Consider the following 25,455-nt stretch of genomic DNA (forward strand, 5'->3'; position numbering starts at 1 on the left):
CTCAATGGAGTTTGTCAGTGACACCCTGGGCTATGAACTCAGGTTCCTCTGTGTTAAATACAAGAAGCAGCTATCGGTTACCGCAGGGTGTGGGTTACTTATGTAATACACGGCAAAGTGTCAAGAGTGAATAACGCTGAAAATGTATCAAATGTTCTCTTGAGGATGACATATACAGGGTACTGTACGTCATAAATGTGTTTAAATAGATTTTGACTTGCTGATGTTAGTGTAACTATTCGTTTTCAACATTGCTTATTCAAGAAACTTGAGCAGAATGAATGCGACAAGTTATCCTTCGCTAAGCCCCGCCTCCCTTGGTTCCGTGTTGCTTACTTAGACAAGCTTTACTGAACATCAAATATGAATGAATTGAAGATTCCCAAGATTATCAGTAAAATGTGCTCATAAAGTGGTATTCTTACATGGACTGGAATAAAGTGTAACACTAAAAATATTTTTTTCTTATTTATAATTAATATTTTTTCATATTTTTTTAATTATGCACATCACAAGATTTATTTAAAGATAAAAAAGGAAAAAAATACTGCTTATATCCTCTCAAGGTACTTTTTTACCATTATATGGCAACTTTGTTTTATCATATTATAATTATTTATATATTATTATTTTTCTATTTTAAAAAAATGCTAATTTATTTTTTGCATCTAAAACACGCAGTTCTTAGACTTACATTAAAAAGAGCAAAAATAAGGCAGGATTAGTCAGTGGCATTTTAAGGTGGGCTTAGCTAAAATTAATTTACACAATTTTCTTAGTTTACACTGAAATTTGTTCTGCTCGCATTTAATCAGTGAGGCCCATTATGTTTATATGAATGGAGTCATGTGACACACAAAATTATATTATAAAATAGATTTATGGTGAATAGTACATTCCTATCTCAAGTTATTGTGAACAGCTGTTCTGTGAATCAAACCATAAAGCTTTAAACATTTTTTGTGCTTTTCTAAATGGTTTTGTAACATGCATGACCCAGCGGAATTAAACAGATTTGGGTGGAGATATACTGTAGAAGAAATATGGGAAATGAAGGGAGGAGAACTAATACAGGGCCACAAAACTACCACAGAGAATGTGTATCAAATCCATTGTGGGCCTTAAAGGAGCAGACGCGGCCAAGAAGAAACCGAAGAAATGGTCTCGAACAGTGCTTCAGGCTGGTTTGCCTTTGGTTTGTGGTGGGGACAGAGCTCCACTCAGCACTGGATGAATGTGTTCATTTGTTCCACAAGATAGGTTGGGGGGGCTCTCCCACGCAGAAACAAACTTGGCCATTACTTCTTAGTAGTACAGGTGTTAGGTGGTCCGGGATCCATGTGAGGAAGAAAAACATTCATGAAATACTTTATTTCTACTGGAGTGAACATGGTGACTTGCGTCGGCGAGGTCTAAGCAGGAAGTGTTTTTTTTTACACTGGCAGAGATGATTGTGACTGCTGTGGAGTTGGTGGAGAAGTGGGCGGTATGACTAAAATCTTATATGGAGGTTTGAAAGTACAGTATATATTACAATAAAGGTCAATTTAGCAAGAAAAGTTAACCTCAAAATGTTTTATATATTACATAACATGTAGTATTGTGTGTATAAGTCTGGCATTGGTATGGGATAGTTCACTCAAAAATGAAAATCTATCATTAATTACTCACCCTCATGTCGTTTCAAACCATGAGACATTAGTTCAACTTTGGAACATAAATTAAGATATGTTTGATGAAATCTGAGAGCTTTCTGACACTCTACAGACAGCAACGTAACTAAGGACATCATTAAAAATAGTCCAAGTGACGTCAGTGGTTCAACCATAATTTTATGAAGCTACAAGAATACGTTTTGTGTGCAGAAAAAAAGACTTTATTCAAAAAGTCAGAAAGCTCTCAGATTTCATCAAAAATATTTTTATTTGTGTTCCGAAGATGAACGAAGGTCTTACAGGTTTGAAACAAAAATGAGGGTGAGTAATTAATGACAGAATGTTCATTTTTGGGTGAAATATCCCTTTAACATTGTGATATTTAAGAAATAACTAATATTTAATAAATATGACTGCATGAGCCATGTTTAAAGCTAAAGGAAAAATATGCTGAAATATGCTGAGTTGCGTACCTGAGATCAGTTGAACTCAATATTTATGTGGTAGACTGTCAACAAAATAAAATCATTTCTAATTTGGTGTTGGATTCAAAAGTTTAGGGTTGGTGAGATTTATATAAACAGTAAAGCCTTGTTAGATATTCAATTCAAGACTGTTGCTATTTTAATATATTGTAAAATGTAATGTATTCCTGTGATGACAAAGCTGAATTTATAGCAGCCATTACTTGAGTGTTCAGTGTCACATGATCCTTCAGAAGTCTTTCTAATATGCTGATTTGCTGCTCAAGAAACATTTGTTAATATTATTATTATTAATGTTGAAAACAGCTGTGCTGCTGATTTTTGTGTAAACCATGATACATTTTTTCAGTATTTTCTGATGAATAGAAAGTTCTAGGTAACAGTATTTATTTCAAATAGAAATCTTTTTTGATCAATTCACTGCATTCTTAACAAATCTCTTTCAAAAATAAAAAAATCTTACTGACCGCAAACTTTTAAACACTAGTGTATACTGTATAATTGTATATAGCCTATATACAAACTATATAGTTAACGGTTGACACATTTTACCGCTCATACCGCCCAGCCCTCTGTGGAGTTTTGAGGGTGTTGGACCCAGAATGTCATAAACTTGAGGGAAAATGTGAAGACAAGCAGCGACACAGCGAATTGGGTGTCTCTCTTATTTCACTGCTCTGGGACCGCAAGGAAGCTAAGGTGCCAAACTCAGAAATAGAACTTAGGAGGTTCTCTCAGGTTAATGATCACCAGCATCTGCTACTTCCACAGATTAACCTGAAGGCACACCGAGCACCCTACTGAACTTTTACCCAGGGTGGAGAGATAGGGATGAATCCGGGGATGCTTCAGGAATGAGAGAGAGGAACTTGCTGCAACCAAATGGCCTACATTCATTCACTTTTCAGGGCTCTTTAAAAAAAAGGGGGTGGGGGGTTGAAGGGGGACTTGCATTGTACTGGGAATGTAAATGAGAAGGAGTGAGAGAGCTTGTGGGAAGAAAAATAGGGCAAGCTGTTTCGGGACAGTTTTGGGACACACACACAGACAGAGGATTATACTGCAATACTGATTATACTGTCTTCAGTACCACCGTAGACTTCTGGGAAAGCATTAGAATGTGGTTGGATGTGTGTGTTTGTGTGAGTCTAAGGGTGTAATAGTAAAATGCGGTACCTTTCTTGACAGCTAACAAGGTCTCCATGACTACACTCCTACCATGTGCAAGACATTCGTACAGAAGAGGTCATTATTCTCAAGGAGAAAAGAAGAATAATGCGCTGTCTTTTTACATCTGCCATTGAAAATAAAACACAACTACAGGAAAACACTCTCTCCAGGCGTAAAAATACTATTTTTAGTGAATTATTGCCTTGGAAGTGAATGTAAATTATCACAACTGCGCTTAATGAACTTAATAAGGACCTTAACAACTGGCCTCTCATTCGTTCCGTGACCTTGTGTGTGCGTATTTGCGTACAATCGTTGGCAGGATGCAATAAGAAACGCTACACCCCACTGTAATTAGGGGGATGTGAAATTGTACCTCTAGAGAGAGTGTGGTTTGTGTGGCTCGTGCACAAGCCAGCACAAACTAGGTTCATTTAGAACAAATAAAGAGAGAGGGAGAGGGCCGTCCATCTTCCTCTTGTCTTTTGTGCGCTCTCTTTTTTTTTTCCAAGTTCTCTCATTTTCTCTCACCAGGATTCCCCACCCCCCACACAACCCCTCCCCCCAACTCACCACTCACCAATTCCTTGACCTTCTTTCCCCATCTATCCAGGCCAAGTGTTTTACATATACACACATACATTTGCTTATTGGCGTGCAGACTGAGGCATGCTAATTTGCTCTTCATGCATGGACACTTTTTTCAGTCCAAGATGCACCTCAGACATAGACGTCACATGCACACTTATCAGTGCGTGAAACATGTTCACTCTTTTGTCTTCATGACCAGGATAAAATCATGAAAGGTAAAGGCCATGACCTACATTTCCCAGGATTCAGTAGGCTAATCCTAGAACCTGATAAAACTTATTACATCAGGCCACTCAACTTTAAGATATATGTTTATATATAAGTGAAGTGAAGTGAAGTGAAGTGACATACTGCCAAGTATGGTGACCCATACTCGGAATTCGTGCTCTGCATTTAACCCATCCAACGTGCACACACACACAGCAGTGAACACACACACACCGTGAACATACACCCGGAGCATGTACATGTATGTATATATATATGTGTGTGTGTATAAGCATAGGCATCTAAAAGCAACTAAGATACTATACTATAATATATTATGATAATATGTACAACCTGTACATTTTAAGGTTTTATCAGTACATGCACTCCAATTTATTCAATTAACTGATCTATAGGAACATCTCTATTCGATGTCGCCTACACATTTTGGTATCTCACAGAATATACTGCAGACTATTTCGAGCATAGTTGCTGGTTGATACTGTATTGTGTTGTGCGGTGTTAAACTAGGACATTGAGGGCTGTCAAACAGGGATCAAATTCTGCACCCAGTGGGCAGCTGGAGACATGTACATATCAACAATCGAACTGTCAAACTGACTCCATCGATGTTCCTGGTGTGCAGCCAGCCAAAGTTCTTCAAAGTGTAAGACATCCTGCTACATTTATTATATATTATTTTACAACCTGGCGAAATGTAGAGTTTACAAGCGGTCAAAATGTCACATTTAACTGCATGATAGACAATGGACTCATTCATTACACCACAGAAGAATGCTGATTCCCAAAAGACCCATTACCAATATGAAACATATCAGTCACATACATAAAAATGTATATTGTATATAGAGGAAAATTTGGTTTACAGCGTTTAAGGGGTGAAACAGAATATTATTTATACGCCTTCTGAAACAAATCATTCAATCAAGCAGCTTTGACTTTGAAGTTCTTTTCCTCAAGGGCAAATGCTCTCCATGTTAAATGGTGTGTATGAATACTAGCTCATAATTTAGGGCTCTAATCGGTGCTGTATCTCGCTTTGCAGAGGTGGATTTGAGAGAATCCATCCATGTCACGTCTGTTATTGTCTGTCTCCGCTGGAGCTGAAAGCTTTTGAGGAGGCATGAGTCTAAAACTCCAGGAGACTGATTTAAGAAGCATCCCGTACCCTCTTACCCTGTTTCTCCAATTCCTATTATTTAAGGCATGAAATGCCTTGGTTTCCTGTGGTTTACCTCTGATTGTGCAAATATACATGCAGAACACGTTTCTACAATCACTCTAAACATAAACAGACTAGTTTCGAGGGTCCGGATTATGTAGCCCCTAGTGAATGCAGCTTCCATTGATTTTTCAGGGACACAGGGAGACATTGTGAAGTCTGAAGACATTAGATTACTTTAGAATGGGAAACCAATCATCCCTTTTGCTTACCATAAAATGCATGTGACCTTCAAAAGTTTTTTTTATTGACATATATATATGTCAATAAATTTATACTCCATTACTCCATATATATATATATATATATATATATATATATGGAGTAATGGAGTATAAATTCGCAATTCAGACTTTTTTCTCAGAATTGTGAGATATAAACTTGAAAAACCTTGCGTGACCTTCAAAAATACATTTTATTGACATATATATATATATATATATATATATATATATATATATATATATATATATATACTCAATATATATATAATATTATATATATCGAGTTGTGAGTTTATATCATGCGATTCTGAGAAAAGTCAGAACTGCAAGATGTAAACTCACAATTGGGAGAAAAAGTCAGAATTGTGAGACAAAAAGACAATTACCTTTTTAATTCGGTGATGGAAACAGGCTTCCATAATAATTGTCTGATATAGGAATGCCCAATATATATGAGTGTAGATTTAGCGGCCAAGACTATATATGGTGCAGATTTAGAGCCGAAACATTAATTACTATTATGAAACATGATACTGAATATCTTGTATATCAATTTGAATATTTAGTAATATTCATTGCCGTTCCAGTATAGACCTTATTGGGAAATAGCTAAAGTTTTAGTAGCATCCTCATTAAGGTAAACATGTTGCAGCAAAGGAACTTCGGTACTTGTTTAATGGAAATCAGTTTGAAAGTTCGCCTCGGAATAAAATCCTTGACCTTTTAACCACTTAGATGAATATCTGTTAAATAAGATTGTTTACATTCATTAATTTATGTGGAAATAGCAAAGTGAGCTCCACACTGACCTTTAGCTTGACTCCTCACTAAGTTTAGGTACACTAGTTGTAGCAAAGAGCATATGAAGGATATGGACACAGCTGGTCATTTGCAGAAGTCCAAGCACACCTGAGCCCACGCCATCACTAAACTTGGACGCAGCCAAAATCCTGCTTTCTATATCTGAGCACCATAGCTTCCGGCTAGATAAACTGTCAGTGCACAGACAGGCTCAGGGTGTTAAACACAGGCACCGTGACGTGCCCTAGATAAGCCTGTCAGCCAGGCAAATGAGGAATGTATTCAGCTTTATGAATTAATCATTTGAGAATTCGTTGAACTTTTACTTGACAAAGGCCTGAATAGCAGTGTTCCTTCTCCGCTTATGTCCCCCACTGCGTCTCCGCTCACCTGGCGCGGTTAGATAGCGGCTCTATCACAACAGCTTAATGATTAAGTATCTCTGCGAGGTCTAGACGCCAAGTGTGCGGTGTATCCATGGAAACAGTGGTTTAAACCCATATATACCAGATTTAAGTCTGCATTTTTGAATAATCCTGGGGAATGGACTGGATTACTTCATTTTAAGTACTGCATAGAAATTTCAACACCAGCCTACCTGTAAAACTCACTATGATTAGAAAATCAAAATGTGTATGTAGAACAATCCATTAGTATCCATTAGTAGGTGTTGTAAATAAGTACATTTTCAAATATTTTAAATATAATTAATAAATATTAAATAATTATTATTGTTTTTACAGTTATTAATAATAATATTTAATATAATTTATATTTTATTTATAGTATTTATATATTATATTTATATATTATATAATAAATTATAATGATTTAATGATGTACCTGAATAACATTTAATAAAAATGTAGTGCATATATTTTTACAAATATAAAATACAAATGACTGTAAATAGGAAATGAAATATGGTCAAATGTATTAAAGGGAGCTGAGAGCTTTTGAAAGTAATTTTTTAAAATTTGTATTAAATTATTAAATGTTGTTGTTATTTTTATTATTGTTAATAATCATTTATGATTATATTAAACTTCCATATTATTATTTATATTTAAGAATTTATTATAATTACATAGTTTAATACATTTCTACATTATATTATATATCATATTTATTATATAAAACAATTATAATGATTTAATGATTTACTTTAATAACATTTAATACAAATGTAGTGCATATATTTCTACAAATATAAAATACAAATGACTGTAAATAGGGGGAAGTCGTGGCCTAATGGTTAGAGAATTGGACTCGTAATCGAAAGGTTGCGGGTTCGAGTCCCAGGGATTGTAGGTGGGGGGAGTGAATGTCCAGCGCTCTCTCCACCCTCAATACCACGACTGAGGTGCCCATGAGCAAGGCACCGAACCCCCAACTGCTCCCCGGGCGCCGCAGCATAAATGGCTGCCCACTGCTCCGGGTGTGTGTTCACGGTGTGTGTGTGTGTGCGCATTTGTTCACTACTCACTGCTGTGTGTGTGCACTTGGATGGGTTAAACGCAGAGCACCAATTTCGAGTATGGGTCACCATACTTGACAATACGTCACGACGACTTATAGGAAATGAAATGTGGTAAAAAAATTCAGTTTAATACATTTCTACATTATTTGTATTATTTTTATTACTATTATCAATTCTGTGAAAATGTTTTTTTAACTACAAAATTATAATATTTAATGCTGATATTTCTAAATTATTTTAAAATATCAGTTGTTAACAATAAAAAATGATGATTTTCATTTTAAAAGTGTCCCTTACTGACATGACATAAAAGTGATAAAATAAGGACATCATAAGTGATAAAAGTGATAACATTTTGCATGCAGATTCCTTTCAGATATTAGGCCTATATTGTAAGTGTTTTTTTTTTTTTTTTCTTCATTCAACATTTAAAGTGTTTGGATGTGCAGTGAATATTACGTATACATGTTGTCCAGTTTAAAACCATGTTTTCATTTGTCTAATCTGTTTTACTCTAATTTACAGGCAGTCTTTAATGATTCAGTATTACGCGTGGATGAATTCTGAAGTAACATTGTGCACCGTGTAGCTTGAACAAGCGGCATCTTTGTGTTGTAACTCTCTGGTTCACGGCCCGTTCCAAACACATAATTCCCTCTCCCACTACATGCTGTTGTTTGCCTAATTTCCATAAACGTTGATCCCCGGCAATCTCTATTGTCTCCCCCTTGTTTTCTCTTCTCATAAGCAAGCCCTCATTGTTCATTGGCTGCCAGCCCCTGCTCTCCCTGTAACTGACCACGATCGGACATGCATCCTGTACATGTGGATGTTTTGATATTTTGGGACCACCACTACACGCCCTGTCTTTTCTCAGTGTGTCCCCGCATAGCCCAGTGAGCATGCTGTCCTCTCCGTCCCCAGCTGTCTCTATCCCATCATCCCCCTCCGGCTACATTGGCGGCAGTGCCCGGCACACGCTTAGAGTTGGGAATGCAGAAACCAGAGCCTTCCTCTCTCTCTTACATCCCTGCTCTCTTTCATCATCTCACATTCTCATTTTCTGGGTATGGATAACGGTTGATCTGTGCTCACAGGTTTCCACACCCCCATCATAAGCTCCCACCAAAACCTAACTGCGTATTGCTTACTTGGGAAGCTGCCTTGTAAAGCAGCATCCGAACTGAAATGGAAGCTCATAAGTGAGGATTAACATGAAACAGTGTTGCATAGCACACTCTGCAGGGGAGACTCAACTTAATTTCAATAGTTTCATCTATCTGTCTGTCTGTCTTGTATACCTATCTATAGCCCTAATAAAAAAATGAAAGAATTTATAATTTTTTTTAATAATATTTAACTTTTTTTGCAATTTTTCAGTAATGAAAAAAGACATTTATTTTTAATCAAAGTTGCTCTTGCCTTGTTCGCCATCTTTTTTTCTTTCTTCGTAAAGCATTTCTGTAGAATGCATGCGATACTGCCCTCAAATTTGGCCAAAACAAGGTGTCGAGGACGCAGCATAATTATGGTTCCTAGCTTTTGGAACAGCCTTCTCGTAAGGAGTGCTCCTGTGAGGCTTTAAAATGCAATACTTCTTGGAACAGATCAATTCTCTCTGCTGATGCAGAACTTGAATGCTAGTTTGTTCTTCTTTCTTTCACCCTCTCAAAATATCTCTGATTACCTCAACCTGCATCACACTTCTGCATTTCCTGTCTCCTATTGTTTCAATATCTCTGACTGAGTCTCATCCTGCGCAAAAACCTCTCTCTCTTTCTCTCTCGGCAGTAATGCGATCAGGTGCAGTGAGTGAGTTGTCTCCACTCCAGTAACTGCATTAAGCACCTCTTTTCTGTAGCATCTGCCCCCATTGCCCGTATCACTGCTTGCAAGGCCAGGGTCACAAAGGCCAAAGCTGTTCCTGGAAAACACACACACATACTCCATCACAGGTTTGTATTGGAGGCCTGGCACCCTCTCTCTCTCTCTCTACCATCGGTACATGCGATCTGTATTCATTTATCTCCACCACAGTGGTCTATAGATCAGATAACCCCTCACACATGCAGACACACTAACTATGCGGAAATCTGGGCACCAGCTGAAGTACAAATGCCCATGATTTACTCTTTCTAATATTGGACAATGTTTAGATTGCTGCTGCACAGAGAAAAACAAGTCATTCTATGAAGCATATGCCATTTCCAGTTTGATGGGGTGATTTTTTTTTAAATACTTTTTAACCTGTTAACTGTCAGCTTGGTACTCTGCGTATTGCATATTTTTATTGCCTTTTTTACTTATCGCATATCTTAGCAATCATCGTAAATTAGTTTCATATTATAGAATTTACTACAAAATTTATTATCAAACTTCCATATTTGGTGATTATTTCATTATAGAAATAATATTGTGACAGAAATTTACAAATTTGTAACCAAAATGTTTGTAATATCAACTTCAAATTTGGAACATAATTCATTTAGACATTATAATATTTTATATAAAATATAAATATATTTTTTCGTTTTTTTTTTTACAGTAAAATTAAACTTCAATATTTTCATTTTTAAATGCTTCACTTCATCAATAATCTGCTGACTGATTTCTTTAAAGAGAGACCAAACTTTGGTCTGTATTTCAAAGCAACTTGAGCTACCATTCATTCGTGATTATTGTCACAGTTATATATTTAATTCAGATTTCAAATGCAGTTTGCACACTTTAATTGTGAATGTAGCTAGATAGACTCAAATATTAAATTCACACTATGCAGTCTGTAGATTTTGGCATAAAAAAAGAAACAATTTGTAATCTTTATTATAACAGACAACAATCATTGACCATACTGAAGACAACCCCATTTTAGTCACACCTCCAAACAGCTCTCTAGTGTGCTGGGCGGCATTGAGCGGATTTCTTCCATGCCAGTGAATTACTGCGTGCTAAGTCAACCTGAAACTTCCGCTCTAGCTCCTTATAATGAGGTGCCAAGCCCCTCTCACCCCTGAAATTTCCACTACCGTGGCCAGTAACTACACATGTGCGTTCATTTACTGTTTACACTCACCTTTGATAAGCATTTGTTTGAAGCTTCATATTTCTATATCATTTTTGTCATTCGAGTGCCCTACTCCAACGGCCTTGTCTACAGTAGCTAGTGACCCTTTAAAAAAAAAAAAGGTTCCCTTTACGCTTCAAATCAGCTTTACGCTATTCCAAACAAGCTCTCAGACTCATAAACAAGCCCTGCTGTGGGTCATTTTTCAAAGAAGTGCTTCACTGCTTTTTTTGCTTCCCTGCCTTCCTTCTTGGGATAAATGAAGGCTGTTGAAGTGGAGTGTGCAACTCTTGGATTATCCACGAATGTCACCACGCTAATGCACAAACTGATGCCCGCATCAGTCTGCTTTCAATTAATTGGACATTCTACTTAACAAGCCAGCCTGGCACACGGCGGCTGGAGTAGCACGGAAGAGCGTGAATGATGTGTGTAATGGTGCATCGCGCACACGCACACGGAAAACACTGAGGAAGAGAGTCGCTACACTAGAGGTGGTGATTGACAGTGCCAAGCTGTGAATGTCTGGCACCCTGCCAGTTGTTTCTCATTTATGGGCACACTCATGCCAGTCTTTTCGCCGTGGCTAGATTCACTTGCATCAGTATGGAAAGAAACTGAAGTCTCATTCACTCTAGAATGTTCTAACAGGGCTCATTCATACAGTAATGCATTGATCCAGTGTGAGGTGGCTTAGTGCTCTCGTTTGAGCCTAATTGCTTTTAGAAGACGTATCGGAAGCCAAAGCGGCGTAAGTGTGAGACAAACTGTCTGTTGACTGAAAAGCTGAACTAAACAACTGTCTCTGCTCTTAAATATAGCAAGGTTTTCAAGCTGTGCTTTTTCACATCTAACAGTCTGGGCTCCCTAAGGTGGAAACCCAGGGACACATTCTGGATCGTAAGGCTGGGTGGATTATTTTGAGATGTACATGCATGAATAGTTCAATGTCGTCCAGGGGAATGGGCCATCTGACGGCTGAATATATCAACCCTGAATTTTCCATTAGAATAGAACACAACTAGGCTTTTGCAACGGCAAGAGTGGGCAAAAACAAGAGCAGTGTTTACAGCCTGAATGATGGGTGACATTTCCAAATGCTACATGCAAATAGACTCGCCGCTGACCTTCTCGTACTCTACTTTTGGACCGTTTGCCCAACGGCCGGCCGAACTCTTTCTAATTGACTCCGGGACCGCCACGGCCAATCAATCACAAATCAAGTTTATTGATTGGCTGTCAACCCTGGTGAGGACAAGCATGCTGATTTTCTCAAATAAGACAAATGCTAGAGTCTGAGCTTAACATTTGGGTGATAACTATGATCACGATAACTAAACAGCATATATAATATGGAAATTGTTAGAAAGTATTTGTTTGGACAAAAACAGTTAAAGGCTTTGTTCACCCAAAAATGAAAAATCTGTTAAATATTCACATTCATGTCATTCCAAACCTGTAAGTCGGAATGCAAATTAAGATATTTTTGATGAAATCCGAGAGCTTTCTGACATTCCATTTATAGCAATGCAACTACAACATTTAAGGCCCAGAAAGGTAGTAAGGACATCATTAAAATAGTCCATATGACATCAGTGGTTCAACCGTAATTTTACGAAGCTATGCGAATAATTTCTGTGTTGAAAGAAAACTAAAATAATGACTTTATTAAAATATTCATCTCTTCCGTGTCAGTCTCCGCCAGACGTTCACGAGAGTATTACAACACATGCTTGTGGTGCTGCTGACACAGGACCCGGCATTGGTGAGCCGACATGAGGGTGAGTAATTAATTACACAATTTTCATTTTTCGGTGAACCACCCCTTTAAAATAGTCTTCAAAATATCTTCTTTTATGAATCACAGACAAAAGTAAAGTAAGTAATAAAGGTCTGGAACATGAGGGTGATTAAATGATGACACAATTATCATTTTTGGGGGAACTCTCATACTGCAATACAACATTCATACTGCGAAATGTTAAACTAGTTAAAAACTAGTTAACCTAAAATAAATAATCAATTAAAAAGTTCTAGTAAAATCAGCATCATGATCATAAAGGATAGAGACCAAGATTTCTATAAATTTCTCATCAAGCAGAGCAGCTGGGCTTAATGTTCCATTTACAGAGTTTCACGTCTGAATTTTTGTCAAGGAAAATTTGGCTCCCCTTGAACTGACCGGAGGGCTTGGATCAGTATGGCAGGCGTTATGTCATGTTTCCCTTCATGGTGCTAAAACAGTCTGAACTGTACCGCAGTATGCAACTTGTCGCTATGTGACATACTCTTATTATGAACTGTAAAACAGGATTATTTTGCACCCATATGGCACGCCGATGTTAAATAGATGCTAGTGTCTTTGTGAATATTATGCCATAATCATGATCACAAGTGAGAAACTGATGCAAATTGACACCGCTCTGCCTCGCTCCCTCTCCGCTCATTTCCCTCTAATTCACTTATTTCTCTGTCTTGTAGCTCATTTTCTTCTTCTCTCTGTCTCTGTGTGTGTGTGTAGGTTTGTAAGTAAGCTGAGATAGCAACTCACTCATCTGCAACTTCAATTACGTGTCAACAAACAGCCAGCTAACACTCATGTGCCCCAGTGAGCTTTTAGTCACTCCCTGCCAGCTCGTTTACATACACACACACACACGCACATTGATTTTTTTCCACCGTTACCATGCAATATATATGAAACCTTTTAAAAATATATATTTTAAACCAAATTTTTAACAAGGCCTCAAATAGGAGCTCAGAAATCCATAACTAACTTGAAAAAGATCTGCTTTGACTTTTTGCTGGTTGGTTTGAAGTGTGGGGGAAAAAAAGCATTTTTGAAAGATTTTTTCCAGTGTTAAAATAACATTTCTAGTTTACTATGCAGAGACAATTATAAGTGAAATATCAAACCTTTCGAAATTTTAACCTTCTTCAGTTTCTAATTCAGTAATCATTCTGATGGATTCAGTTAGTTTATTCACCAGATTCAAATGTTTTTTTTGTTTGTTTTTTTTCAAATTCTTAGTTTCTTTCTGAACTAATCATTAAAAAAAGCTTTTTAAAAGAGTAATAATTTTGTGTCTTGCACTACAATATTAGTTGTGCTCAATGTTTTTGATTCACCGAAAAAGGATCTGTTTAAAAATGATTAAAACTAGACTGGCTGCACTGTATGTGTTTGATTCACTAAAAAGAACCAGTTACAAGAATAGTTTGTGTATCGGACTACACTTGTTGTGCTGGATGTTACTGAGTCTGATGTTGTTTTCTTTCTATTATTTTATGACACATTGAACTTTTATCACATTATATTCAGTTCAGACTGCAAATCCAGATAAAATATATGACTTCATTTTGCCCTTTGGTTGTAGACCTGGCAGTAAAAGATAGATGTTGGGATTTTAAAGTTTGATATCAAGATCGATTAACCGTACAAGCTTTTTATTTACCCAACCCTAATAAGCAGCTATGAAATGATGAACATTTTAATTTTCTATTTTTAATTTTCTATTCTTACTTTTGTAGACACTGTGGTGTTTGCACAGGGCAAAAATAAATGTGGTTTGTTTGCTTGTTTGTTTATGTGCGCATTTATGTGTTTTCTCCCCTCAGCATACCCTGAACTGCACTGACTCAACACATTTGGTGTTGACACAGGCAGTGTTGTGATGTCATGTTGACATATGTCTCCTTGTGTGGGTAGGAGTATCCTTATGGACAGAAAACACTGCCAGACTGCATGTCTCTGGAAAGAATAGTAGGCAAGGAAAAAGACTTGATATGCGTGTTGCAGATTGGCAATTTACAGCATAGATGTAATGCAGACTGTGCCAGGAGATGCTTTCCGATAAGCAGACAGCATCTTAAGTGCTATAGAGGACTATAGCTGAAAGCATATATGTAATGGAAAGGAATTAGAGTTTATTTCACTATAGAGAGCGAGAGAGAGAGAGAGAGAGAGAGAGCAACTTTGCGATGTAATATCATCATTTTTGCATGAGTGAAAGACAAAGTGTGGCAAGCAGCGGAGGTGAGCATCGATCAACGTCACAAACAGCAAGTGACGGAGACTAACTACCGCCATCACACCTTCTGCGTGTGTGTGTGTGACTCATACTGTGGCAACACTGTATCAGTGCTGGACAGATGTGAGTTCTGCAACCATAGTGATAATGAGAAAGAGATAATCTGTGTTAATTGCTACTAGCGAGGCTCCTCTTCCATCTGTCATGTTATACACAAACACATACACTTTCACACTTGTACATATTTGGCAGTGTTGGTGCATTCTAAATGATGTTTGGTTGGGAATTAAATTGATCTGTTTCTCTTTATATTGAACAAACAGAATGAAGCTGCATCACTGTTAACATATTGTTCATACTATTTATAATTGATGCCACAGACTCTCAAATATGATGCTCTGCTTTCGATGATCCTCTTTTCTAAAATTTAGGCATCTATATATTTACATCTACGTTTTCAATATTTTTGAAAGAAATTAATAGTTTTATTCAGCAAGGACACATTCATTTGATCAAATACATCAAGTGACTTTATGATGTAAACATATTTCTATTTCAAATAAACGCTTCCTTTACATCAAAGAATCCTGAAAACTAAGCAGCACAGCTGTTTTCAATATTGATAATGAGAAATGTTTTTTGAACACCAAATCAGCATATTAGAATGATTTCTGAAGGATCATGTGACACTGATCACTGGAGTAATGATGCTGAAAATTCAGCTTTGCGTGAATAAATTACATTTCACAATATTACTGTTTTTATTTTATTTTGATCAAATAAATGCAGCATTGGTGACCATAAGAGATGTTCAAAAATGTGTAAAATATTATCCTGAAAAATATTATTTTATATAAAATTTCGGTAACAGTTTACTTAAAGACTTTATGTATAATGCATTATAAAGGTTTATTAAAGGGTATAATGTATTATAATTATTCATAATGTGCACTGTAATACATTACATCTTGTTGTAAATAATCATAACCGAATTTAAAATACATAGTGTAACAATGAACTGATAAGTGTTATAATGTTTAATGTTATAATGTGGTTACAATTATTCACAAGATTGTACAATGCATTATAAGGTACACTACAAGGAATTAATGCATTAAAACAACTTTTATGATGCATTATACATAAAGGTTTTAAGTAAAGTGTTACCAAAATTTATATTATGTGATCTGTTCATCTCATGATTTCTGCAGATTTTCACTGTATGAACCTAAAAGTTCAAAATATGAATAAAAAAAAAATAGCAATACATTTAGCTAGATATTAAAGCAAACGGTACACTTCAACAGCAAGGTCTAAGGGTACTATTTGGTCCAGGGCCGGAGACATTACAGAAACCGTACAGCACTCTGGGATGCATTGTGATCTCCGTTACCGCCGAGAACTAGTCATCATCGGCCTCTCTGATGACCCCAGACTCTTTTCTGGACAGGAGGTGAGCAGGTTCAGGCCGCTGGTTCTAAAACTCTGAGAGACTGGATAAACAATATCCTCCTGCTCCTCTCCATTAGACTCCAGCCAGAAGGTCAGACTCACAGTCACCGTCTGCATCATATATAATGAAAGGGAATTCTTCACATTCTTACTTGTGACTCTGTTTGTGTGTGTGTGTGTGTGTGTGTGTGTAAACACACAGCCAATATCTGTTGACGGATGGCGGTCATGATGGTATGAGATCACACTGCGTTCTTTCTCCATGCTGATAAATGACGTCAAACATGCGCACACGCACACACTCTTATCCTTGTCCTGACCTCTAATAGAGTTATTTATCTGTTCAATATGTTTACACAGGTGTCACACACTTGATCTACCTCTCTGCATGCTCAGGCAACACACACATGCACAGCAGCCCACCAAACAGCTGTGGCAAGTAAGGTCGTGAGGAACAAATCACCGTTAGCCTGTAGGAGAGATTTCCACAAGCACGATCCAAAGTTTACAGGAGCACAGAGGTGTCACGTGACCGACAAAATGAACGTATCCTGCTGGGCTGAACTATAATAGTCATTTTTGGAGCTGCAGGGGTCAGTGTGATTACTCGAGCGGCAACTCAATAATCCGCTGAGAAATGAATGGAAGTCTTCTTGAGGATAGCATACATATTTCATAGGCTTAATCATGTGCTAGTCACCAGTTAACACTCTTTTGCAGGAGCAGCTTCGTGCCTGGAAAAAACTTTGTTTGGCAAATGTTTTGGTGAAATCGTAAGTGTAAATGTGAGGATGCCAGTAAAGGTGTAGCATTGCGACAACAGCATCATGTGATGATTAAGGCACACAGGTTGTAGATGTGCCAGGACTATAAAACACAGCGGTAATGTGAATTACCTGTCAGCCGTTTTTACGTGATAGATTCTCCTACATGTTCATCTGTTCAAAACAGGATATTTAATCTCTCTGCAGCTCTCTTTCTCTCTCTCTCTCCTTATCCCCCTCTTCTTCTTGTCAACCGTGACAGATGAAACGTATTTATCCTTCAACCACATCATCTCTTCCTCTCCCCACATCTCCTTTCTTCTGTCTCTCTGATTCTCAATTTATGGTTTAGACCTAAAATAAAACAATATTTTAATCATAAATCATAATTTATTTTTACTCTCTCTCATATACATACATATAGAGTTTAAGGCACTAAGGTTTATTAATATAGGGTACAAAATAGAAACTATGTATATGTATATATCTATATAAGGAAAGAATGCACACTGCATTATGTAGGATTTCCAAACATTGTCCCCACATGCCATAAAGAGAGATGTCAAAGATCGTCATAATTCAAGAGAAAACACAAGCAGACTGACATCAAGAGGGAGGAAAAATTAAGAAAGGTTTGATATTTCCTTCTGTTCTACCTCCACCTGTGTATGGGAGTGGAGCTCTGATGTTAGCGCAGCTGCTAAAGTTCAAAACACTGTTTGTTCAAGCTCAAAAACAGTTAAATGAGTATTTTGTGTTTGAAAGAATAAAAGCAGGATTAACTTGGCATATCAGGGAATGAAGTGAATCCCACACTGATGTAATGAGAGAAAACGTGTTTATTTTGCATTGCACGCTGCAAGGTTTTAAGGGGTGAGTGGTTTTTAATGGAGTGCATGGCTCAGGCGGCCAAAAGCTGAGGGATGAAAGGAGCAGTTTGTCTAGCTTTGTTATTTGCCATTCTTTTAATGGCAAAAGGACACACATATACACTATGTACAATTACAATACACATTTGCTCTCTCTGTACACACAGCAGACACACAGTCTTACACACTCCCACAGCCATAAAAACACAAACACAGAATAACATAAATCTCAAGCGCATATTCAGCCCCTCAGAAAACAGATTTAAAAATCAACATCAATATAGTTGTGAAAAAAGAGAAATATAGAAGAAGAGGGAGCTAGAGACAGATAGACGGTCATTGATGTGTAAATTTGCAATAAATAATTCAACAGCGAACCAGGAAGAACTGAGATACTCAAACTCCTCTGTCTGTTTATTTTCTCCCAAATGTTCCTCTTTTTCGTCCTTCTGTGTCTTTGAGTAACAGGCCTTCTGCCTCTGTCTTCATTTCACTTTCCTTTGCATCTATTATTTTTAGAAATTTGACAGACACTTTTATCTAATGAAACACGTTTTAAAAAATCATTTTCTTAGTATTTCTTGGTATTTTGGTCTTGTTGGCGAGTAAAAAATATTTAAAATCCTTAAAACAAAAAATTTACTTGAAATGGCATAAGATATTAAGGCGTGCATGGTTTATGCCTAAAATAAAACTACATTTTAATTGATTTATAATTTTTTTCATTTATTTTAAGAATAACTCATAAATACTTGTTTCTGTTTTATTACTTTATTTGTACTATAGGTATTGTTTTACGGGAAACAACCACCAAAAAAAACTCATAAAAGTAATGTTTTTTTTGTTGCTAGTGGCATGCTTCACCAGTTCACCAAGAGGAATGTACAGAATCCATGCATGCATTGGCATCAAAGCTCTCTGTACCTTGTGATCTAAATATTGTAGCTTAATTATTCTGTTTGTTTGAGCTCATCATAATGTATGTACAGTTATATAAACACACTCCATGTTTGTTTGTCTGCAGCATATTTTACATCGGAAAAAAAGTGTTTTAGCTCAGAAATGTGTCACTATGTATCATTTTAATTATGGTGTGTTTACATTCCATACTGTAGGTTTATATCAAGAATTTGTGTGTGTGTGTGTGTGTGTGTGTGTGTGTGTGTGTGTGTAATAGGATCAGGTGAAAGAGGGTTGTATCAGTCCAGCTTACAGAGCTTAAGATCTTTATTCAAATCCCATCGTAATTGAGAGAGAGAGAGATGACCAATGTAAAGCTTAGCGGAGAGAAACACTTGACTTGAAACTGAGACACATTTTAGGAAGCATCAGGTCCAGATCCAGGACAAATAGCAGAGCCGTGCTAGACTGAGCCCTGTGGTTTCCTATAAACCGGGCTAAAACACTGAACTTCATACAAACACACAATCATGTGCACATCAGGGAGAAGAACAGTGTTGCCAGGTCTGTGCGACAAAGTTCTATCACCAATCAAAACTAGGCCGAAAGCAGCCCAATACCAAGGCCAAGAAAAACACAAGTCCCTTTTATGGCACTTTAAATTTCCTTTTATTTGTAGACCTACTATATAATGTAAGCAGCAGCATTAAAATAAAAACATTTTTAAACATTACATTCACAACCATTGAAAAAAAAATATCAAGCCTGACAAAGTCAGAGTTGTCACTGAAAGACGCATTTTATTATTTACAAAGTACGACTGAGGCATGCTGTAGGGGTTGCTTGGGTTATATAAATATATACAGTCTCTATCAAAAAATATACAGTTTCTATCAAAAATAGGGTCCATTATAAATGGTTTGACTTTCAGAACTTTCACTGGTTGATGATTGGTCAAGTTTTTATATTGACATTTAATTTTTGCAAGATGTAAAACCCTCAAACCGCAGGATCAAACCATAGACCTGGCAAACCAGTAAAAGCAGTAAAGGTAAAATGTTCATAATAACAACAGAGTGCTGCAGGGATGAGTCCCAAAACCAGAAAACAAGTTAGCATTTGCACTTTCAGTTCCATCGTCCCGGAAAGTCAATGGTTTATTTAAACAGGTTTTAGTATGCCTTAAATAAGTTCTGCGGTTAAAACAACCTTTTTTCACATTTTTTCCCCCAAGCATTTTTACATTTCATTCTACAGCATGAAATACTCAGAAATACCTAGCTTTTTCAAATTTTGGCTACAGAGGTTGTGGGGGACATTAAACGTCATCATGCCAAACAGGAAAAAAAAAAAACAATCGACTCGCTAGTTCACTTTCACAGCCTTGTGTTTATACTCGCACCTTGCAAACTATTCTAAGTAAAACGTGTACACTTTAATAAAGATTAAAAGATTTGTCAGAAGCTTAGTGGTAGTGATGTTGAAGTCATGCAACCATGGTGTAGTTTGTTTATAAGCTAACTTTAGCTTTTTACTTCTGGTGATTGTATTTAGGCTTAAATTTAATAAAAATGTTTATTTGTTAAGATTATCTTGAACAAAACATGAAAGAATCCTAAACTTCTGTTGGAGCTTCTTTTTTTGTGATAATCTAAAAGCCAATGGAAAAATCCTGCTGGGCTTTTATTGAGGGAACCAGGGTGATGCTAACTTCCAGATTAGCCTACAGAAATACTGCAGCACACTTCTGCAAACATAATTGTGTATTCTTTTTAATAGTGCATTTTTATATTTTGCACTGAAATCAACATATGTTGTCAATCAAGGTTTCTTGCACCAAAACTGTTAGCATTCCCAGTTATCTCAATGAATGCATCAACATACATGGCTACTTATGAATAGTTGTCATTGGATAAGGATACATCCTCTTTTTCCTGGACATGTCCTGGCTGGGATTCCGAAATTGGCAAAAGTGTCCTTCGTGCTCTTTACAGTCCTCATACATTGTATGTACGTGTATTGGCATTGCTTTGACCGTTCTCTGTAGATCCCACCTTCTTGCAAACCACGATTAGTTATGTGCAATGCCAGCACAATGAGAGCATGTCAATAAAGAAAGCCAAAACCCAGACATTTTAAGCAATTTAGAAATCCCAGCCAGGACATGTCCAGGAAAAACAGGACATATGGTCACCCAACATTGAAAAAAGGTGCAGATAATGTAGTTACAGCATTTTCCAACACAAACAAACCATGACCTCTTTGTTATGACATGCCACAACCGTCACCATTTCTCAAGAAGTGTTTCCCAGTTTCGATACCAAGCTGGTTTTGAAGCTTAACGTTAATAAATAGTCTCTGTGAACAGAGGGAGCTTTGCGTTGTGAACGTTAGCCTGTGTCCATATAATATTATTGCACTCTTTTGTTTCAACATAGCAAAATAATCAAGTTTTCCATTATATGATCCCATTAAAACAAACACACAGTAAATAGTGTTGGTGTAAATGTGTGCTGAAGGTGTTAGTGGCGGGAGCTAATGTGACTGCTCTCAGTGTCACCGCATTGCTGCATGACTCATAAAGCCAGCGGGGTGAAAGGTGTGTGTTCATAGAGGGCTCTGGGACACCAGCCAAAGTTGTCTGGAGTGTGTGACAGAAAGTGACACAATGAAAAAGAGAGAGGCTTATCATACTTTTGAAGTGAAGTGAAGTGACATACTTCCAAGTATGGTGACCCATACTCGGAATTCGTGCTCTGCATTTAACCCATCCAACGTGCACACACACAGCAGTGAACACACACACACACACCGTGAACACACACCCGGAGCAGTGGGCAGCCATTTATGCTGCGGCGCCCGGGGAGCAGTTGGGGGTTCGGTGCCTTGCTCAAGGGCACCTCAGTCGTGGTATTGAGGGTGGAGAGAGCGCTGGACATTCACTCCCCCCACCTACAATCCCTGCCGGCCTTTGGATTACGAGTCCGACTCTCTAACCATTTGGCCACGACTTCCCATTTTTTTGTGTAGTAAAAAAAAAAAAAAGCACCTCAGATCAGATTAAAACATCAGCCTGGACACGTAACCACACACGCAAACCACAACATCCAGGGTTTACCGCGGCAAAAACGGAGAGAAAAACGGGAATTGGAAGGAGTAAGAATTGAAGAACCACAACAGAGAGAGAGAATGAATGTGTGTATGTTTGTGTATGTCACAGATGGCATCCAGTTTCTGCTATAATAAGATGAGGTTTGGACTGGTCCTCTGTTTTTCTCTCCTACACTCTCTCCTCCTTCTTGCTTTCATCCATTTACCCGTCTCTTTTTATGCAAGAGGATCCTTTAAGCTTTTATTTCACTCAGGGGTGATTCTAGGATTGTAGCCATATGGGGCTGAGCCTAAAGAAATCAAAATCACTTGACATACAATGTTGTACTGTAGCAATACAAACGGCAAATATTTCTTAGTTCATGTGCATCATGGTCTTGAATTTTAATCTGTAATTTCACTTTTTATGTGTGTGTCACATGGCATTCATGAACCCCAAGAGAAGAGTGCCATTCAAGGCAAATTTTTATATTTCATGGTCTTGTATCAGCGTGAAGGGATTTATTTTGTGATAATGGTTTTGTGATTATTTTATTATGGTGGATACCGCACAGAAAACAGTACTCAAGCACAGAAATGTAGGTTTATACAGTGTTGCTATGGGCAACAGTTAATATATTTGACCACTGAAAGATGCAACTGACCAATCTGAATAAAGTATTACAGGGCGCTGTTTAAAAGCCAGAATACTTTATATAATTCATTAAAATTCATTGAATTTTATATCATTTGGGAAAGGAAGATTCAGCATGCAATATACTAATTTTCTCTCCTGCTCTGCTTTGCAGATCACTAGCTGTCCCTCATACTGTGGCAATCACTGTGCTGCGAATGTTCTCTCTCTCAGTAAGCTGACGTAAAATGAGTAACATTTGGTTCAGAATGATTCACAATACATTAGGAGCTGATAATAACAGATTGTCTGACTCCAGGGTTGGAAATAGCCTTTGGAGACACACCCTTGTTCCCTATACATTTCTGTTATGGGTATGTGATGTTATTTCGGTCTGCCGTGTAATGACGCTTTAGCCTAGAGTCGTATAATGCAGCCTGAAAAGAATGTCACAGTGAAATGGTCTACCGTTTAATTTTACTGATCTTAATTTCATGTTACGTGATGTGAAAATAACAGCTCGTCAGAATAATAGCTTGATCATATTTAAATGTCCTACATGTGTTCTTGGACTTATTACATGTAGATTAGTGCAAATTTGAATAGAGGTCTAAAATGTCCCTCAACCATCTCTCTCTCTCTGTCCAACAGAACATTTTAATTGAATGGTTTTGCCCATATGCACGGTCATACATATGCACGGTCAGTACAAACCAGATTAAATATCTAATCCTGCAGACAGCAAGAGAAGGACAGAGGGTTTGTGTGTGTGTGTGTGTGCGTGTGTGAGAGAGAGAGAGAGAGAGAGAGAGAAAGGGAGATAGAAGAAGTGAGAGAGTGATTTACACATGACCTTTGTCCCTCTGCAACGGATGAGAGATGAAGATCAGCGTTCCACTGGTGGCTGTCTATCAAAGACGACAGGACACACCCCATCTCTGTGTGTGTGTGTGTGTGTGCGTGAGTGCGTGAGTGAGTGAGTGAGTGAGTGGGTGAGTGGGTGAGTGGGTGAGTGAGTGGGTGAGTGGGTGAGTGAGTGAGAGATTCAATCTGTTTAGTCTCTGCATCAGTGATTTATAAGCCTCAATAACTGCAGCACAGAAACAGAGCCTAAGGCAAGGTGTATTAGTCCTTCCTTTACATCAACTGTTTTTGCTTCAGGACCCATATTTTATATTGGACATCAAGCGGTGACCTAATACAGTAACTAACTACCATTTTTATATATTCAGGGTCATATTTTCTTTTGCCTTGCAAAATGCGATTACTTTTTGAGAATAATAAGGATGTTACACAACCTGTCTATGTTACCGTCTATCTGATTTGACTCGCTTCGGCCAAGTGGCAGATGAATGTGCAGGGAAAAAAAATTAGATATCAAGCTATGGGAAGCTTTTTCTTCTCCCTTTTAGAATTTTTAATTCTAAAAATGTGACTTTATCAGAACAGACTGTTTGTGCTTCTTTATGCACAAACTATAGTTGTGTTATATATAGAGGGGAAGTCGTGGCCTAATGGTTAGAGAGTTGGACTCGTGATCCAAAGGTTGCGGGTTCGAGTCTCCGGCCGGCAGGGATTGTAGGTGGGGGGAGTGAATGTCCAGCGCTCTCTCCACCCTCAATACCACGACTGAGGTGCCCTTGAGCAAGGCACCGAACCCCCAACTGCTCCCCGGGCGCTGCAGCATAAAATGGCTGCCCACTGCTCCGGGTGTGTGTTCACGGTGTGTGTGTGTGTGTGTTCACTGCTGTGTGTGCACGTTGGATGGGTTAAATGCAGAGCACGAATTCCGAGTATGGGTCACCATACTTGGCTGAATGTCACTTCACTCACTTATATATAATATTAACATTTCATAAATAAATACCATTTGTTTGATCAAAAATAGAGTAAAAACAGAAATATTACAATTTAAAATAATTGCTTTTTATTTTATTTTTTACAATGTAATTTATTTGGTGCTCAAGAAACATTATTATTATCAGTGATGAAAATAGTTTTGCTGCTTTATATTTTTGTGGATATTGTAATACATCGTTTTCATAATTCTTTGATAAATATAAAGTTCAAAAGAATAGCAGTTATATGAAATATAAATCTTTATGCACAAACTATATGTATATATATATATATGTATGTATTTATGTTTTAAATAAAATATTAAAATTTAATAAATAAATAACATTTATTTTAGCAAAAATACAGTAAAAGTAATATTATGGAATATTACAATTTATGTAATTTATGTGGTGTGCAAGAAACATTTATATAAATAGTTGATATGAAATAGTTTTGCTGCTTTTTATTTTTTTATGGATATTGTGTTTTCAGAATTCTTTGATAAATAGTAAGTTCAAAACAATCGCACTTATGTGAAACCTATATCGTTCCTAACATTATAAATATTTATAAAATATTTACCGTCACATTTGAACAATTTATTGCATCCTTGCAGAATAAAAGTATTGATTTGTCTCAAAAAAATCTTACTGACCTCAACAAATGACTATATAGTTTTTATAATTGCATCTGCATATTGCACTGAAAGTTTTTCTTTAAAATTTAAAAATTGCACACATTTCAATTAACCATCTCATAGATGAACTCTGCCTGTCGTAATAAATGCATACTGTATGGGTATACAGTGCACAGATACAAGTTCAAATCATCAACATTCAGCAGTATGAATGCTATCTTTCACACTCACCACTTTCAGCACAAACAGCCTCTCTTTCACCCACACTCATTCACACACTGGTTCTTACACACACACACACACACACACACACACACAC

The 25,455-nt window shown here is 37.2% G+C and overlaps 1 protein-coding gene and 1 long non-coding RNA gene across 4 annotated transcripts in view; both read left to right on the top strand.

Moving 5' to 3' along the window:
- LOC306847517 overlaps window positions 1-25,455 on the top strand; it is a 779,007-nt gene that overhangs the window by 188,120 nt on the left and 565,432 nt on the right. The window lies entirely within an intron of this gene.
- Window positions 1-25,455, top strand: part of LOC306847579 (exostosin-1c-like) — a 57,278-nt gene that overhangs the window by 15,019 nt on the left and 16,804 nt on the right. The window lies entirely within an intron of this gene.

The sequence above is a fragment of the Barbus barbus genome, assembly GCF_936440315.1.
Source record: "Barbus barbus genome assembly, chromosome: 27".
NCBI classification, from domain to species: Eukaryota; Metazoa; Chordata; class Actinopteri; order Cypriniformes; family Cyprinidae; genus Barbus; species Barbus barbus.